We start from the raw sequence: 18,649 nt of genomic DNA on the forward strand, positions 1-18,649 counted from the left end.
CTAAACCAGACACGATAAATCAATCCCAGAACATCGATTGCCTGCCGCCGGACCCTTAGTAGGGAGTGTAATGCATTTCTCTTTGCTGATTCAGAAACTCATTGCTACTACAGGATCTAGAAAGACTGAATCTACGTGTAGACGTACCCTTAGCCACTGCCTGCCAGCAGCTCAGTGGTTTGACTTCCTTTAAAACTTGACATCAAATATGTATTACTTAATTTTTTGGATTAGTTGATTTCAAATTTAATTTTCAATAAGTTTTTTTTAAAAAAAAAACAGTCTGTATTTAATTTAAACTTAAACTGATTTAAATTTTTTTTAAAAATCTGATTTTTATTTCTTTTTAAAAAAACCTCAATTTTTATCCACCCTGTTCAAAAGTTATATTTAAGTTTACATTCCATTTTTGTATTGCTTTAAAGATTTTTATAAGGGCACACTGGGTTTTTTTTTTTTTTTTTAAACAAATAAATTGTTGTGAAAAAATCTGGAGTTGGCTTGTTTGACGATTAATTGTAACCTAAAGCGATCATTTATTATTTTTCACTGTAGAAAAGCATGTATCTCTACAAAATAAAATTGCAAATTTACTATGACAATGATTTGGTTGAATCTGTCTGTGCAATTTAAGGACTCTGTGTTAGATTATGAACTCTGCATGTATCTTGACCAAGTTGCAAACTCCACTTTGAAGGTGCATACAGCCTGTTGTCTTTACAGTTGTCCTTTTACCTCCATGTTGGACTGAAATTCCAACCGGGGTACTGGCAAAGGTGTAACAGTAGAGGATTGTTAAACTTTGATGGTGTCCTGTTCAAAAAGGAAGCACTCTAGAAAAAAGGCTGACCCCCTCCCTTCACAGAGGAACTGTTATCTGGGGAGAGGTCACCTAGCAATGAAATGACCTGGGGGTTACCTGTTCTGGCTGACCAGGGAGTCACCTGCCAGAAGAGACTGACTAGAAGGTTATAAAGAGGCTACTCTGTTTATTTTCTCTTTGGCCATTTTTTTTCACCGTCTTAAGATGAGGAAACTACAGGAGCCGAGTGAGTCGACGGTGAAGGGAAGACACACTTTGTCTATTTGAGCACATATGGTCCCCCAAGCACTTCTAAGGGAAGGATGAGCTAGAGAGGGGAAATGTATGTAAAGTTTGGGGTTTTTTTCTTGTATAGATCTCTGTGATTCTCCTAGAATCATAGAATATCAGGGTTGGAAGGGACATCAGGAGGTCATCTAGTCCAACCCCCTGCTCAAAGCAGGACCAATTCCCAACTAAATCATCTCAGCCAGGGCTTTGTCAAGCCTGACCTTAAAAACCTCTAAGGAAGGAAGGTCATTATTAAAGGTCAATGGTGTATTTGAGTCCTGTGCAAACTCTGTGTGTGTTGTGTTTGTAACCTACCATGTTCCTTTTGAAGAGATAAATCAGAACACTCACATTTGGATGGAATTCTAAGAAAAGGAATATTTAAGTTATGAGGGGAGTCTGAGGAGTCCATACTGGTTCCATGGGCTAGGTGTGTGGGCCATGTGGTAACAGTTCTCAGGCGGGAGTATTAGATGAAGGGTCTCACTCTGACAGTGCATCTAGGACTCTAGAACTGAGACAGTGCCTGAGCCTGGACTCTGTGCAGACTTTGAAGTCTTAAAACACCCATGAAAGCAGAGGCTGGAATTCCTTTCGTCTGGTGGGCTGCCAGCAAGAGAAGCCCAACTAGGGCTGTGACGAATTTGGCATATAATAGTTATAACTGAAGTAGAATGGACAGAATTCAGTTTATAGAACTTGTATATCCTTCATCTTCCTGCAGAATATCTCAGAGCTGGTTCTCCTGTCTGTCTGAATGCATACATTTAACAAAACTTTTTTTCACTGATTTTTTTAAAAGAAAGTAGTAATAGTGGCAAGGGGCTGTATTTATAGTAATCAAACATATGTATGATTCATAGCTGGGAGAGACTGCAAATGCTATGGAGGTTAGAATTTAAAAACACTTTGAATAATACATTGGAGAAATGGCTGAAATTAAAAAAAAAATCAATAAAGACATTTGAAGAATCAGTCAAAGCATTGGACACTCTAAATGGCTACTAATTTCATGGACAATTACACTGCATTCTTACTAAAGACACCCCTTGCTCCTGGGGGCTGTAACTAATTGAGATGAGTTCTCTCTGCAAGAACTGCATGCATATAAGAGGTGGGAGGAAAACTACATTAGTAACACTACAGAAGAGTGTGAGTAAAGTTGATGAGTTAGCAGTATAGCTTTACAAAGAGCCAAATGTTATGTCAGGTTATGTTAATAGGATTATCATGTGACTTAAGCAAGATAACTTGTATTCTTGCTCAGTATTGGCTTGTCCTCAGTTTGGGTACTACATTACATTTTGGGCTTTGTTTTTAAAAAAATCTTTTTATTAAAGCAAAGTTGCAATAAAATGTTAACATACATCATATACAATCCTTATTTATTCAGCATTAGGATAATATTCAAAGAACCTGTCTAAAGATTAATAATAAATTGAAGCATATCATAGCAAAAATTGCAGCAAGAAACAGCCTCCCAAAATAATGAGGCACTCACTGCAGTTAACTGAATTTTGTGAGGGAACAGTTATTTCAAATAGCTGCATCATCAAATATACTTTCATCAGATACCCGATAACTGTAGTTTGGATTTATCTATAAGCATTTAGAATAATACGCTGTAATTCAGCAGTTTTTAAACTGTGGTCTGCAGAGAGCAGGATGGTCACATGATGTTGGCTCTCCTCTTGGTTTCCAACTACTAAATTACATTAAACACTTCCCTATATTTTTTTATTAAAGCAATTTGGTGTAGTTGCCACAGGGATAGTACATGATCCACAGTGGGCGGGGAGGTGTTCCGTGAGACATTCTAGGAGTGATTCATGCTGTGTGTCTTTGTCCATGCTATTGACATTCTTCTTTGTAGGGAAAGCTTGCAGATTCATTATGATGGATCTTACCCCAGCATGCAAAACCTTGGAGGCAGAACCAGACCTATCAATCAAGGCAGTAGTCACTCCTGTGAAGACCCGACCAGATCATTCTGCCTCCAACGGTTTCAGGGAGGCTTTACAAGACCTCCTGCTCAGAGCAATTAGAAAATAGGACAAAACAACCAAAAAGGGTTCCTCTTTATTTTTAGTGTTTGACTTATTTGATTATAAGCATCACTGGACTGTTGTTTAGCCTCAGTGGCTCTATAGCAAGCTTGCTGGAAACACCTCTTCTGATACTGAGGTAGCTGGCTGTAGCAGATTCTAGTGCGGTCTATCTGTGAGGGCTTCTTTGGTAAGGACATCTCTCAGACAACCAGAGAAATAAAGAAGCTGGCAGAACAGAGCACAAAAACGTCTGGGCTAACTGGATCCAACTTGCTGTGGATCAGCTACGCTACTCCTGCTGTGCTAACCAGAGCCTCAAACCATCCATTGACCATACCACCACTGCTTTCTCACTCTCCTCCAAACAGCCAGCCTTGGAGGGATGAGACGGAGAGCAGCCCACACGTGGAAGAACAAGTAGGGAGTAAGGGCCCTCATTTTTCATGCCACTCTTATGTAACTCTGCCTTGCTCATTGAGAGATACACCTCTACCCTGATATAACACTGGCCTTGGGAGCCAAAAAATCTTACCGCGTTATATCGAACTTGCTTTGATCCGCTGGAGCGTGCAGGCTCCCCCCCCCCTCCCTGGAGTGCTGCTTTACCACGTTATATCAGAATTTGTGTTATATCGGGTCGCGTTATATCGGGGTAGAGGTGTAATATGAAACAAAAGGGCTGTTTCGTGTTCCTGCCCTTCCCTTGAGCAGGAGGTTAGGGAACATATGTAAAATTCAAGGCCACTTAGGGAGTCTTCTGAAGAGTGAACCTTTCACGTGTCACACATACTTCTACAGCACAGCGACAGATGCGGTTTCCCCTTTCAATTCCTTTATCTCAGGGCATAGAGGCCATTCTCCCTCTATACTACAAAGAAGGGGTGAAAACCCTATAAAGAAAAGATACACTTAGGCCACATCTACACTATCCGCCGGATCGGCGGGTAGTAATCAATCCCCAAATCGACGCTCGTACTCCACCTCGGCAGGAGGAGTAAGCGGAGTCGACGGGGGAGCCACGGCGGTCGACTTGCCACCGTGAGGACGGCCAGGTAAGTCGAACTAAGATACTTTGACTTCAGCTACGCGAATAGCATAGCTGAAGTTGCGTATCTTAGATCGATTTCCCCCCTTTCTCCCCCCCCCCCCAGTGTAGACCAGCCCTCAGTGTTGGAATCCTGAGAGGTTAATTTCTCTCTCCGTGCGCCCCCCCTCCCCCAAATAAATCTGAGAACTTGGGAAAGAAAATCAAAGGCATCAAGGAAGGACACTACAGATTCTGACCGCAGGGGCCACTCCTCCACAGAGGAAGATTTCTAAGGCTTAATCTCCCCCCCTTCCCCGGTAAAACAAAAGTAACATAATATAAATCCTTCCAGTGTACAGGCTCTAAGAGGGACAAGAAAGGGCCCAGGAAGCACAAAGAATGTTTTTCATATTCATCTTCCTGGGACCAAAGACAGTTCTTTTGGACTTGGAGCCAGAGCTCATGGACGAGGAGGAACCTTAGAAACTATTTTTATTTTATTTTATTTTTTATTTTATTTTTTTAGGCAGGTTGTTTTGAAACCATTCTCAGGACTACTTTGCAGACTCTGTATTCCTCCAGAGGAGCCCTTGAAAAGGAGTTAGTCCACCCACAAGTAAACTTGTCCTGATTGATACTCCCAAAAGTCTCATTTAAAATAATAACAATAAAGAAAAAGAAAATGAAGCTACATCAGCAGCCTTTAGTAGACATGCTGCCTGTATGTCTGGTGCTAGCGCCATGCGCGCATGGTCAGACTCCTTAGTGCCCACTTAGTGCCATTCAAAATCAAAAAAGATCCTCTGGACTAGCAGACATTTTTTTAAAGCAAGATTTTCATAACTGGCTGTTGTGGGAGATGCTCCAACCCCAACAAGCCTGAGATTTACAGTATGAGTAGTGTGTAATACTTAATTCTGTGCGACAACACCAACTCCACCTGCCTAAGGCCATGGAAAGCCAATCCATAGGCAATCAGATACTAGGTACCTCTAAATATCCTGTCAGGTAGGCTCTCTTGTGAGTCTGTCGATAGCACTGTCATAAAAACCACTTTTAAATTAAGCAAATAAAAAAAATCAAAGGATACCTTGGAGTACAAAAGGAAATATAGACCCTACTATAGGTCTTGGCACACATACCAAATAAACCACTTGGCATAAGGAAGAAAGGAGATGTTTTCGGAAAGCCCTCTATATCAGGCAAGCATGACTACAGGATGACTCTCTGATGTGGTGCTCCCCAAATAGGGGTCAAGTAGCAGGGAATCTCAAAGTGTCAGATCAGTACTACATTGGAAAAATGGATCTTAGCAGAAATATCCAGACTCACTTGCACATACACTTAAATTCAAAGCCAACATCAAGACTGGCATCCCCTTTTTTTGCTAACCAATTGAAAAAAACAGAGTATGAAGACTGAAATATATCATCTTCCAAGTGGGGAAACTTATTTTCCAGCAAACAAGAAGGCTTAGTACTCTAGTCCATCTGCTTCCAAGTACCTAAGTGTTCCAAAAACAGAGGAGTGCTCAACCTGAAGTTTTTGGAAAGATTAGTCCAGAAGCCACAAATCAGGATGGAGAATCTAAATTCTACCATTGTAGGAATTTTAAAAGGGGTATATTTTTTTCTTTTTTTGTCAGGTGTTCTTCAGATCCATTATATGAACCCCAATAGGTGGTATCTCAGCTACAAATAAAATGGACAATGTACAGTATGCTACTTTACTTTTTAACCTACCTGCTTCTCTAAGGGTTCTTTCTATGAGCAGAGAAGGGGTCACGTATACCCATTGTAAAATGTCTTGCTTATTGGAGCAGTCTTCCTCGAAAAGGTCTACAAAGCAGCAGTCACATAACCCAGATGCTATTCTGCAATAATTCGGATTTGTCAATACAACCAAGAGCCAAATGATTCTATGCAATCTGTTATTTATGGGAGTTGTCATAGAAAAACTTCTGTAGGGATTGATATCTGTCGGAGGACAGGATTCAGAAACTAGTGGCCACAAGGCAGAATGATGTTCCTTCTCCAGCCATGTTGATCGGGGCTCTGATGTCTTAGATCAGAACAATGCTGAGTGAGGTTTCACATGGGTCCTCTCCGAAGTTTCCTAATTTCTTGAGCCTATAGGACTCCTGTCAGGATGATTTTGATCCCTTACCAAAGGCTATGTTAGAACTGGAAGGGGTTGGTGGGGAGAATCCATGCAGGGTTCAAGAGAGGGAAGCTCATTCAAGGAACAGCTTCATCCAGGATTAACGGAAGAACAGACCTCAACAACGTATTACTTGGATCAAGCTGAGAACAATCAGTTATAACCTAAGAGCCATAACACTAGTCCTGATCAGCCAAGATGGCAGTGTTTCTTCAACAAAAGGAGGTACCAGATCCTCAACCTGGCTCTGGGTATCTTAATCTTTTCTTTTCCCGAGTGACCACAATAGTTCCCAGCCTAGGAAAATTCTACTTGCTTGGATAATTCACCACTCCACCCCACCCGACGTGGCAAACAGTGGGCAAATAAATTTGTGCACGTAAACTGGTGTATTTTCATGACAGTTTTGCAAAGTTGATTTAACCTATAGTTGAATCTGTGTCCAGTTCATAATTAACTTCTCTGCCGAGACAGCCAACAAAAGTACCTCTCAGTGCCAAATGTGGTGATTGACACTTATACACTAGAAAGCTGAGACGAAACCCCACAGGTTATATCCTGGTTCCAGAAATCATGTTTTTATACAAAGCAGCAGAGCATGGTAGAACACCATTCACTGCCAGCACCACCAAAGGATAATGTCAAAACAAGTTACACTGCTTACCTACGGCAGTTTTAGCTCAAATAAGGTTAGTTTCTTGGCCAAACAGGTATAAAGCACATTTCATCTTCAAAGCACTTAAGCCTCAACACCAAAACCTGTGAGTTATGATCCCTCTTCCAGATAGGGAAAATGAGACAGAGGTATGGTTCCCAAGACCACAGAACAAGTCTGTGTTAGAGACTAGATTGGCATTCAGCGGTTTGTCCTATACTTGGGTCAGAGATAAGACATAATTTGTTGTTGTGTTGTGCTGTTAAACATCTGCTGCACTTCAACTCTGTGATCTTGCAGATGTCATAATGTAGTCCTTCCCCCTTCTACTCATGTTTGCATATAAATTTGTAAACATTTCAGATACGGGAGCTACATAAATATGATTTTATTACATTTTGTACAGATTATTGCAGGAGTAGTCACTAACAAGATAACTCTGTGAACTTTATGATCTATTAATATAATGAGGCTGTGGAATGTTCCCTACCTCTCTCTCGCCTCCTACTGCACCAGAGAAGAAAGGAGCGGAGGCAAAGCTGCACATTATTGATAAACCACAGAGTTTTCAGTTTGCAGTGTGATAGAGTAACTAATATCTGTTTGGTTAATAGTGTTTGGTTCTACACTGAAACATGTCAATATGGCCACTTGCAAAATACCACCCCTAGTGAATGGGATTAATTTTGCTTTTGTAAGATATGCTTGTAAATTATGCTTTACGCTGTTTCATTGTCTCTTCCCTTGAACAACTGCTATACATCTGAACTACATATATTTTATAATATTTTAAAAAAGGAAATGAGTCCTGTTAGAACAAGGTCAAACCCTCTTTCTAAATATGGAATACGAAAACAATTCTAATCTGTTTATTAATGTTCCAGGACTGCCTGTGTGTCACTCTGAAGCCTAGAATGTCTGAGTCAGTGTGAAGTGATGGAAACAGCTACAAACATGGTTTCTTTTTGTTCAGAATATCACCAGGTTCAATTATCACTGGGATTTGTGGTCAGTTATTGTCCAATTTTAAGTTCTCAGCCATTTTGACTTTATGAATTACACCCCTGCAATAGTAAGACATGTATCTATTTCATTGAGATATCAGAGGTAACTTAATCAGTCACCATCCTTACTGTACAGCTAATTTGCCTACAACAGTTTCATTGATTGTATGAGGGAGACTAGACAGATGGTGAATTACTTGGCCCAACTGCTGCCATTCTTCAAAACCACCCACACAACATAGGCAGCACACATAGGAAACCCAATTACATGTAGCCCCTCACCGCAGCGCACACACCCCTCCTTTGCCACAGAAATTCTCTTAAACTCCCAGCACAACACGCACACATGCTCACTCTCACACATGCTTACTGTCAAACCATGCACATGAGCATCAGAGCCGCAGGTCATCACTAATACATGTGAAGAAAACAAAGATACCAAAAGATCTTTCTACAAAGGGATCACATTGGTACTGCTGAATCACAAATAGCTGTAAAAGATAGAAAAGTCCTAAGGGCACTTCTGACCGAAGGATCAACAGGATGCTTAGTCAAGGTGTTTAGTTCAAGAACTAGGCCCTCAGAGGGAGTTCTTCGCAACCCCACATGAATGAAAAGGTAGGCAGCTATAAGAAATCTTATGTCTAGGTAAGAGGACAATCCTGCGCCTACTTGTTGTCTAGTGAGCTGGAAATGTCCATTGCTTGAATTTTAGAGTGTTGGGTTTGGGGCCAATATTGAGACTTTACTGTAAGAACTTTTATCTCCCCACCCCTCTGGGTGGGGGGAAAAAAGCTGCCTTACCTTCACCAAATCTATCCATGCTAGGGACTAAAGGTTTGTCTACACTACAGTGGCATAGCTACAGTGCTGTTGAGGGAAGGGGCTTTTCTGTTGATGTAGCTAATCTACCTCTCTGAGAGTCAGTAATTAGGCTGACGGAAGAATTCTTCCATCAACCAAGCTGCATCTACAGTGGGGGATCGGTTGACCTAACTATGGCACACAGGGCATGAAATTTTTCACAGCCATGAGCGCTGGAGCTAGGTTGATCTAATTTTTAGGTGTAGACCAGGCCTTTAGGCACTATACACCAGGCCTCTGGAGATGCCCAGTTTGTGGGATATTTTCTCAAGGTGTTACCTGCACAAAATTCTCTGTTGCTCGCACACTCTAGGGGCACCCACCTTTACCCTTGCATGGGCTCAAGGCGTAACCCTGTTAATTTATGTACCCATACTTACCCAATTTCTAGGGCTCAGGGCGTACTCTTTGTGGGTTTGCAGGACCTTTTACCAGTGAAAGAGCCTTACACAGTAATATCCCTATCCTCTATTTATTAACAATTACAAAGCAAAATACACAAGCTAAGCATACAATGCTATGCTCACCAATCCTGATCATGCAGGCGGACTTTCCTGTTAGCCAGGCAAGGTCAGTCTCGTCTGGATGCTGGATTCATGGTCGTGCAGAGGATTCTTAGCAGCTCTGATCTTAGGCTGTGTCTTAGAGGTGAGTTCTTCTTCTTCCAGGTCTTTCCTTCTTCTTATTCTTCTGTTCCTTCTGCTGGTCTCCTTCTTGGACCCCAGTTTATATAGTGAAACTTGAGTCCTGCTTAGCTATACCTTAACCAGTCATTTAACTAAAATATTAGTAAACAATTCTCTAACCAATTCTAACATATTGTAAAACAATTCTTTAACCAATCATACCCCACCGCATTAATTAATTTTGCTAGGTATAAATTCATTAAACAGAAACCATACAGATAATAGAGAAATGGAGACCGTAAAGACAAAACAGTAAAGAAGCAGGGATTTCACAACCACAACTTGTTAAGTGATTGCTTGCCAGACAGAATGCCATCAAACAAAGTTTTCTTTAACCATCTTAAGATCTGTTTCTTTATCTGGTGATGGTGGGTACTATTAGGACAGGATCGCCTTCTTAACAGCCTGATATTACATTGTTTTTATATAATTTAGATGGAATGTGAGGATGTGACTTTCTGCCTCTTGGCTAATGGCTGCTGCTCTCCTAATATGGCTGCAGACAAAGGCCTTAGGCCTTACAATATGGCTACAGGAAAAGGCCTTATCCTTACAAAGGCTGACAGTGCAATATAAACACATCTGAATAACTAAGATTGTTAGTTGTGATCTTTGGTTCAAAAGTTGCGGCCACAGTTTGTTACAGTTGTGACTCAAGGCATGCAGCCTGCTTTCCAAAACAGAGCAGCGGGACAGGAGAGACGCTATGTAACCTGCTTGGCTCCCAAAGACAAGCATGACAGGAGGTGTAGCTGGGCCATATTTGAGTAGCATTGTGTCCCTGTGCAACAGGCTGCAATGACAGAGGAGTGGCCAGGCCAAATTTGAATGAGCAGTGTTGCTACTTGGCACATAGGGTCTCAAAGCCACTCAAATTTGCAGCAGCTATAAAGAGTTGCGGTGTGTTAAAAGTTTTCTGCAACAAACTTAGGGCCCACGATTTTCTTACAGCCTTATGAATAACTATTTTAATTGATGCCTCTTAAATATTTTGTAGCTAGTTTAATTATTCTGGGCTTGGTTGTATAATTTAGACCTTGGGAGCAGATATTTCCTGGTGAGGCATAACTGAGTGGTGGGTGCCTTCTGAAATGGATACAAAAACTAGAACCTCCTTGGGCAACATAAGGCCACCAGGCTCACTTCTGACTCTCTCCCTCTCTATTTCGTAGCTTAAAACAAAACAAAACACCCTGTTATCGAGAACATTATGAACAGGAGAAGACAGTCATGCTTTTGGCAATGGGAAACAGCGCATGATAGTAACTACAGCCTATTAATCTCTTCTTCTGATATAAGTTTGCAGTACCTTTGCTGGATCCTGGATGCAAATAGGTCCATTATTGGGGACAGGGTGAGTGATCCAGGGTTTAGCTCTCCACTTGACATCCCAAACTTGACGGGTGGTGCTGGCAGTGAATGCTGTTCCATCATGATCTGCTACTTTGTGTTTGTATAAACCTGATTTCTGGAACCAGGATGTTACCTCTGAGGGGTTTCTCTCAATTTCCTAGGGTATAAGGGAAAGTCACATTTGGCACTGAGAGGTACTCTTGTTGGCTGTCTCGGCAGAGAAGCTAATTATAGAACTGGCATAGATTCAACTATAGGTTAAATCAGCCTTGCAAAATTGTTGTGAAAATGTACCAGCCTAAGTGCACAAATTTATTTGCTCACTGTTTGCCGTATTGTTTGATATTGAGGGGAGGAAAAATACATTAACCAAGTTAGTAGAATTTTCCTAGGCTGGCACAAACTATTGGCCAATGAGGTTAGATGGTACCATTTCATGTGAACTCTCAGAGTTGCGAAACATTGGTAGGACAGCATGATGAAGATTATGCTAGCACTGCCTGTTGTATCTTTTCTGTGGCAAAATAGGACTACTGTCTCCAGAGAGGACAATCCAGTGCGGTTCCCAAACCTACAAATTAAGGTTACTCTTTTTGTAAGTTTGCTAAAGAAATAGTTTCTGCATCCATGTAACAATTGTAAAAAAACTTTCAGCTTGTTCAGACTTGGTTTTTTTTATACACAAAATGTCATTGTTTGAAAAGAGATTTTGTTCATTTAATGTAGTTTCACATGCTAACAATTTGTGTAAGGAGGAGAGTAATGTGGAGAAACTAAGCAGGGGAAGGAACATTTTGGTTGTATACCAGGAAAAATCCTAATGGCAATAAACTATTAGAATGGGATACTCTTCCAAGAGGAATAGAGGTCACTTGGGTCACAAAAAAACAAGACTGGGTAATGCAAAAGAAATATACTGTAAGAAACAATCTTGCTTTTGATCCCCACGGAAATGGACTAATGTCTCCTGGGGAAAATGGGCTAGATGACCTAATCAGTATTTTCAGCAGTTTCCTATAATATTATGCAGGATAGATTCATTTAAATCAAAACAATTTAAATCACTGATTTTTAATTATGATTTAAGTCCGCAAGCAGGAATTTAAGTTGATTTAAGAAACTGATTTTAACTGTTTTGCATTTGTATTTTGTAGTTTTATTTAAGCTGATTTGGTTGGTTTCATTTGGTTGGTAACCATTAAAATACATTAATTTGCAACTACATATAGCCTTTTACACTAAATTTGAAGCTCCTTTTGGTTAACCAGAAAGGTACATTATATCTCTACACATTTATTTAAACAATTATGTGCTTTAATTACATTTATTTAAATTATTTTCTTTATTATGTTAGAAAATGGTGAATGATTAATTTTATTTACTAGATTAATTTCTTGTGATTCAAAATGCACAAAAACAGTATTTTAGTTTTATTAAATACTACTCTTCAATGTGATGGATACATAGAAGAAAAGTTTATCAGAACATGTTCTGCATTTAAAACTAAGTAACTTATTAAACAAATGAAATACCTAATTAGCATATTGAATTAGTTGTTTCTGATCATCATTCCTTGAGGATTTTAGAACTGGTAGACCTCATCCTCTCACAGTTCACACCTAGTTTTATTTATAGTTTGGAAGAGGAAAACAAACTTTTCTGCTTTTTCAACTCCAGTTGGTTTCTTAATTGTGAATGAACTAGCCATTGAACTGAACTAGTTGAATAAACTGAACTGAAGATGATGATGATGATGATGATTATTATTATTATTATTATTATTATTATTCTCTCTGCACTTGCAGAAGACACTACTGCAGTCAGAAGCTGGTTTAGCACTTCAGCAAACTCTGGTTCCCAGTGCATAGCCACTGACTTCCACCTGTTCAATGACTTTCTTTAAAAATTGGCAGCGAACATGTACTGCTTCATATTTTTTTGTATTTCATTTAAATGATTATAATAAGCTTAGACCTTAACATAGGCTGTCAATTTCAAATTTAATTTTAAATTGATGTATTTTTCTATATTGAATTTAAATGAAACTGATTTTTAATCAAATTTTTATCCATTGTGTTATGAAATAATCGATGCAAGGATAATTCTGAGTTTTGCTAATAGGAATATATGTGAACCAAGAAAGGATACTACTATACTTTTTGCAGCGACTGAGGGAAATTCACTAAGTACAGCATCTAGTTTTGAGCACCTCAAAAATTAGAGAAAAGTCAGAGGAGAGCACAAATGATGATTGGAAAATAAGAACTGATAAGATGGGTTAAGATAACTAGGATATTGGGTTTCCAGTCTTTACATGAAATACATACATGGTTGGAGGAAAGTGGTAATGTTTCCCTGTCCTCTGGCAATCCCTCAGTATAGCTATAGTATAATTTTTATCTGGCTCCTCCCCACCTTTCATTGTCATTGACTTCAGTGGATAGATGACCTCATTCTCCAATGCATATTATGGAGCATAAAACTGAGTTATTGTGAGTTTAAACCCTCCCAAAATGTAAGTTCATGTTTGTTTTACTAGTAGCATCAAAGAGAGACATGGAGAAGATGACATTTTATAAAATGGGAAACTTATGATCAGCCAGTTGTAATGAACTACATCTCTATTAACAGTTCTGTTGTTTATAATCTAACTTCATATTAAGGCTAGAAATATACTGGATTAGAAATGGAATATTAGAGTTATTACTGTAAACTCACATGCTTAAAGCTTCTTGTATTAATGGGTATAATACACATCCAGTGTCACTAAAATAATGACTGTTAACTGTTGGTTGGAAAGGGAGGGTAAATGTAATTGTGGGGTGGTTTTAAAACTCCTATATGTATTTCTGATTCCAGTGGGAAGAATCTTTAGATGAATATGCCCCACTCAGTTTCTGGTAACCCTTTTGATTAACTAAATGTCCAGAAATGGCAGTTTTCCAAAGATACAAAAACTTGACGTGAACTTTCTTGCTTTCCCCTACTTGTACTACCCTTGGTGTAGTCGGACTTGAAAAAATGCTATTTCTGGGACAAGAGGCAGCTAGGATAGGTGACTTAGATGAAGAGTCATATTGCCTGTAAGACCAACAAATTGAAAATCAGGCTGTTGTACATTTTTGCTGGATAACCTGGGTCTTGACTAAAGCAGTTTTACAGTTAAAGTGCATAGAAATTTAACAAAACTCATGCTCTGCTGCTTTGATTTTAGAGCAGAAGTGAAAGTGAACCATCTTGTCAATTTCTTGCTGCTTCAGTGGGTGCTCTGATCAGGATCTGGGTCATTGGACACATCTGGGTGTTCAGTGTGGTATGGAGTATGTAGCTCTAAATCTGCCAAAAAAGAAACTACAGTGATGGAAAGGAGGCAAAGGTAGGTAAGAGAGAGAGAGTGGGACTCGAGTGATGTAGAAACAGAGACTAGAAAATTGTCCTTGTCAGCATCTGTTTTAAAGCACTTGAGAGAATCTCCTTTTAAGAAGTTGACACTCTTGCTCCTCATACAAGTTATCCAACAAGTCCTCCAAAAAATAAAGCAAGTCTTTATATTTTGTGACAGACCCAGACCAGTGGGGTACAGGAGTCTGGTAGAGGGCAAATATACTGGTCACTGGATGAGTAGTTTTCTGTTCCCTGAGTGACCAGAGCAGGGGCTGCACTAGAGTAATCAGGAACCTGCTAGAACCAGTTAAGGCAGGCAGGCTAATTAGGACACCTGGAGCCAATTAAGAAGAAGCTGCTAGAATCAATTAAGGCAGGCTAATCATGGCACCTGGGTTTTAAAAAGGAGCTCACTTCAGTTTGTGGTGCGAGTGTGAGGAGCTGGGAGCAAGAGGCGCAAGGAGCTGAGAGTGAGAGGGTGTGCTGCTGGAGGACTGAGGAGCACAAGCGTTATCAGACACCAGGAGGAAGGTCCTGTGGTGAGAATAAGGAAGGTGTTTGGAGGAGGCCATGGGGAAGTAGCCCAGGGAGTTGTAGCTGTCATGCAGCAGTTACAGGAGGCACTACAGACAGCTGCAGTCCACAGGGCCCTGGGCTGGAACCCGGAGTAGAGGGCGGGCCCGGGTTCCCCCCAAACCTCCCAATTGACCTGGACTGTGGGTTTTTCCAGAGGGGAAGGTCTCTGGGCTGTTCCCCAACCCACATGGTGAATCTCTGAGGCAGGAAAATCTGCCAATAAGCGCAGGACCCACCAAGATAGAGGAGGAACTTTGTCACAATTTCTAATATTTCTAAGGTATAAACATCTAATTTAAAGATATACTTGGCCACAGAATATTTCTAACTGCATGTAAAAGTAACATATCTAACAAAAAATGTTTAGTAGTTGAAGTACAGTAATTGAATTAGCGTATATTAGGTGCTTAGATACCAGTGCCAGAGTAGTTGGTGTGATAAGAATTAGTAAATATTAGGTAAATACTATTTTGTATGCGCTTTTTAGAATCACCTGTTACTTTCAACATCCTCTTCTAAGGAACAAATGAACAGATTGGCAAATTGCATAGCCATTACTTTGCAAATACATATTGAGTAAATGCTGTGCATCTTCCAGCAGGAAATTAGTCTAGCATAGTTTGGTATACAGGGAATGCAGTTTGACATTTGGAACAAAAGTGTACTTAATCTTTGTAATTAGACGTAATGATTATATTATTTGTATCATGAGGTGTAGTTATTTACAGACAGACAGAAGTCCGGATAAGGGTAACAGATTGGTCCTTTAAATTAGCTTTTTGACTGTCTTGTCCTCAAATTAAGATTTTCTTTCCAATAAAATTTTATTAATTATTTTAAAGAACAAAATGGTCAGTTTACGAGACTAATATTTCGACAGAACAACTTTGTAAATAAGACTTCTCATGACTGAGGATTTTTTTTTTTTAAGTATCTGTAGGATTTGGGAAGGAAGAAGATTGCCCTGGTAAAGTGACGCTAAACCTATCTTAACCAGACATAGGTATATTGCCCTAGTGTAAGAGACCTAAATCTATTGACAGCTGGTACACTGCTCCTGCATGCATGCTGCTGTGCTTAAGGGAAAGAGGACATTTAAGACAGAGAGAGATCACTTGATCATTGCCTGTTGGTACACTCCCTCTGGGGCACCTGGCATTGGCCACTGTCGGTAGACAGGATAGTGGGCTAGATGGACCTTTGGTCTGACCCAGTACGGGTCTTATGTTCTTATGACAGTTTTGCATGCCCCATATTCTGGGTTTGCTATGCGCTGGTTTGATACTGTGATACATCCTTCATCCTGAGTTGGGTTTTTGCACTGTGCTTTAACCTAGGATTGGGAGCCAATGAGATTTTAAATGATCAGGTATTTGAAAACTTAATCTTTCCTTCTCCCACATTGTAAATGACAAAGTATTATATTGATTCCAATCACAGGAAACCTTAATAAATTAAAATCCAACGGAACTGCTTTGGTTATGGGGGTTGGAATGGTATCACTGGAGCTAGACCATGTTAATTTGAATCAGCTTGCAAACTCACTTTATTGTTTGGGAGGGGATTGTATTGACTTCCAAATTAACAAATCAAATGTTCATCCATGTAAACATGCACACTGGAGTCTTTATCTGCTTTATATCTGCTTTCTAAATTTAGATATTTAATAAATGAAAGCAGGAATTACTGGAGTTGATTCATATACACTAGCTGACCTTTGAGAAGTAGTCTGCATTTTTAAAATTTCCGTCAAAGACAAAATTTGAGTAGCTCTAAACTACAAAAGATTACCTTGCTTGTCAACTTCTTTAGGATGATAGTTGAAGCATGTTCAGTGCATCTAAATGCAGAAAAATATTATGACAACTGAAACAGATTGTAAAATACACAGTTAGATCTGTTGCCAATACTTTCTTTTTATTAGTCTTTTCCTTAATATTTTCTTAGTAACATTACTACTAGTTGCAGTAAGATCTAAAGACTCTTATCTTGGAGGATCAGTTGACTAAAAACAATATTGCATATTACAGTATTATTTTAGGTAATTTCTCTCACCAAGTTACTGCTGCTGTTGTATTTCGGTAGGCTTCCAGGCTAAAGTAAAGAAGAATCACTCTGGTTATTCGTTGATGGTTGTCTATGTATTCAAATCAGCGTGGATAAAAATCAGTTTTTTAAATAAAAAAATTATTTGTTTGCTTAAGTTGAATATTTTTGATTTAAACTAAAACCAGATTCATTTAAAAAAAAAAAACTACTTAAAATTAAATTTGAAAAAGCTGACCTATGTTAAGGCCGTAATGTATTATCTATTAGACATTTAAATTAAATTAAAAAAAATATTAAGCAGTACATGTTTACTGCCAAGTTTCAAAGAAAGTCAAACCACTGAACTGGTGGAAGTCTGGAGCTTAAGCACCTGAAAGTGGAGTTCTTTGAACTGCTAAACCAGATTTTGATTGCATTAGCTCCTTCTGCAGGTACAGAAGAGAATATTTTCTTCATTTCTGTTATTTTATTACTTCATTTCATTCAAAATTAAGAAACCAATTAGTAGCTGAAAAAGCAGGAAAGTTTGTTTTCGTCTTCCAATCTGAAAAAAACTAGGTGCAAGAGGATGAGATGTACTTGTTCCAAAATCTTGAGGGAATAATGATCAGAAACAATCAGTTCAATTAACTAATTATAAACTTCCTTTGTTTAATAAATTATTTCATTTTAAATGCAAAACATGTTTTGATAAACTTTTCTTCTTCCGTATCTAGCACATTTATTTAATAAAAAGAATTGTGCATTTTTAATTGTATTTGAATTTCCATCCAAACAGAGCTTGACACTAATCAGAAGTAAAAAATAATAATTGCCATCTAGTAAATAGTTAAGCTATATAATTGCTTAAAGAAATGTGTATTCATATGGTATATGCTCCTGGTTAGCAAGAAGAAGCATCAGATTTAGTGTTAAGGCAGTGTATGTGCAAATCGGATATTTTAATGCTTACCAACCAATGAGAATATACCTTTTTTAGGAAAATAACTAAAAAATACAAATGCAAAACTCAATTAAAATCAAAGATTAAAATCATGCTTTCCTGCTTGCTACTTTTAATCATAATTAAAATTGGTGATTTCAATAGCTTTGATTTAAATGCACAGTCTTTCTAAGTGTCTGGAAAAATGGCATTGTTTCCTTTGGCTAAATATTTATCTAATCTTTTCTGTATTGGTTTTTCTAGATTAAAAAAAGGAGATTTATTCTCACTGTACTATTCCTACAGCTAAAGTTTGAAAGCACTATACTTAAGGACAATATTAATAGCCAAAAGAAATTAAAATATTAGTTGAATTGATAGGTGAGAGAGATACCCCAGTGGTTTCAGACCAGAAGCTCTTAAGAATCATAGAATATCAGGGTTGGAAGGGACCTCAGGAGGTCATCTAGTCCAACCCCCGTGCTCAAAGCAGGACCAATCCCCAGATAGATTTTTGACCCAGATCCCTAAATGGCCCCCTCAAGGATTGAGCTCACAACCCTGGGTTTAACAGGCCAATGCTCAAACCACTGAGCTATCCCTTCTCCCTCTTTATAACCTATAACACAGATATGTGTTCCACAGTCTGTTCATTCATTTACTATAGAAGACATGTAAGAATTTCCAGTAGTACAGTTTTAATTGTATGGTGGTGGAATGGGAGAACACGGAAGTTTGCAGGCCACTAAAGAAACTTAGGTGGGGAAAAGGCTATCAAAGATAGTGAAGTGAGCATTAGCAATCTATGTTGCAAAATGGTGCTATGAG

The sequence above is a fragment of the Emys orbicularis genome, chromosome 11 (assembly GCF_028017835.1).
Source record: "Emys orbicularis isolate rEmyOrb1 chromosome 11, rEmyOrb1.hap1, whole genome shotgun sequence".
NCBI classification, from domain to species: Eukaryota; Metazoa; Chordata; order Testudines; family Emydidae; genus Emys; species Emys orbicularis.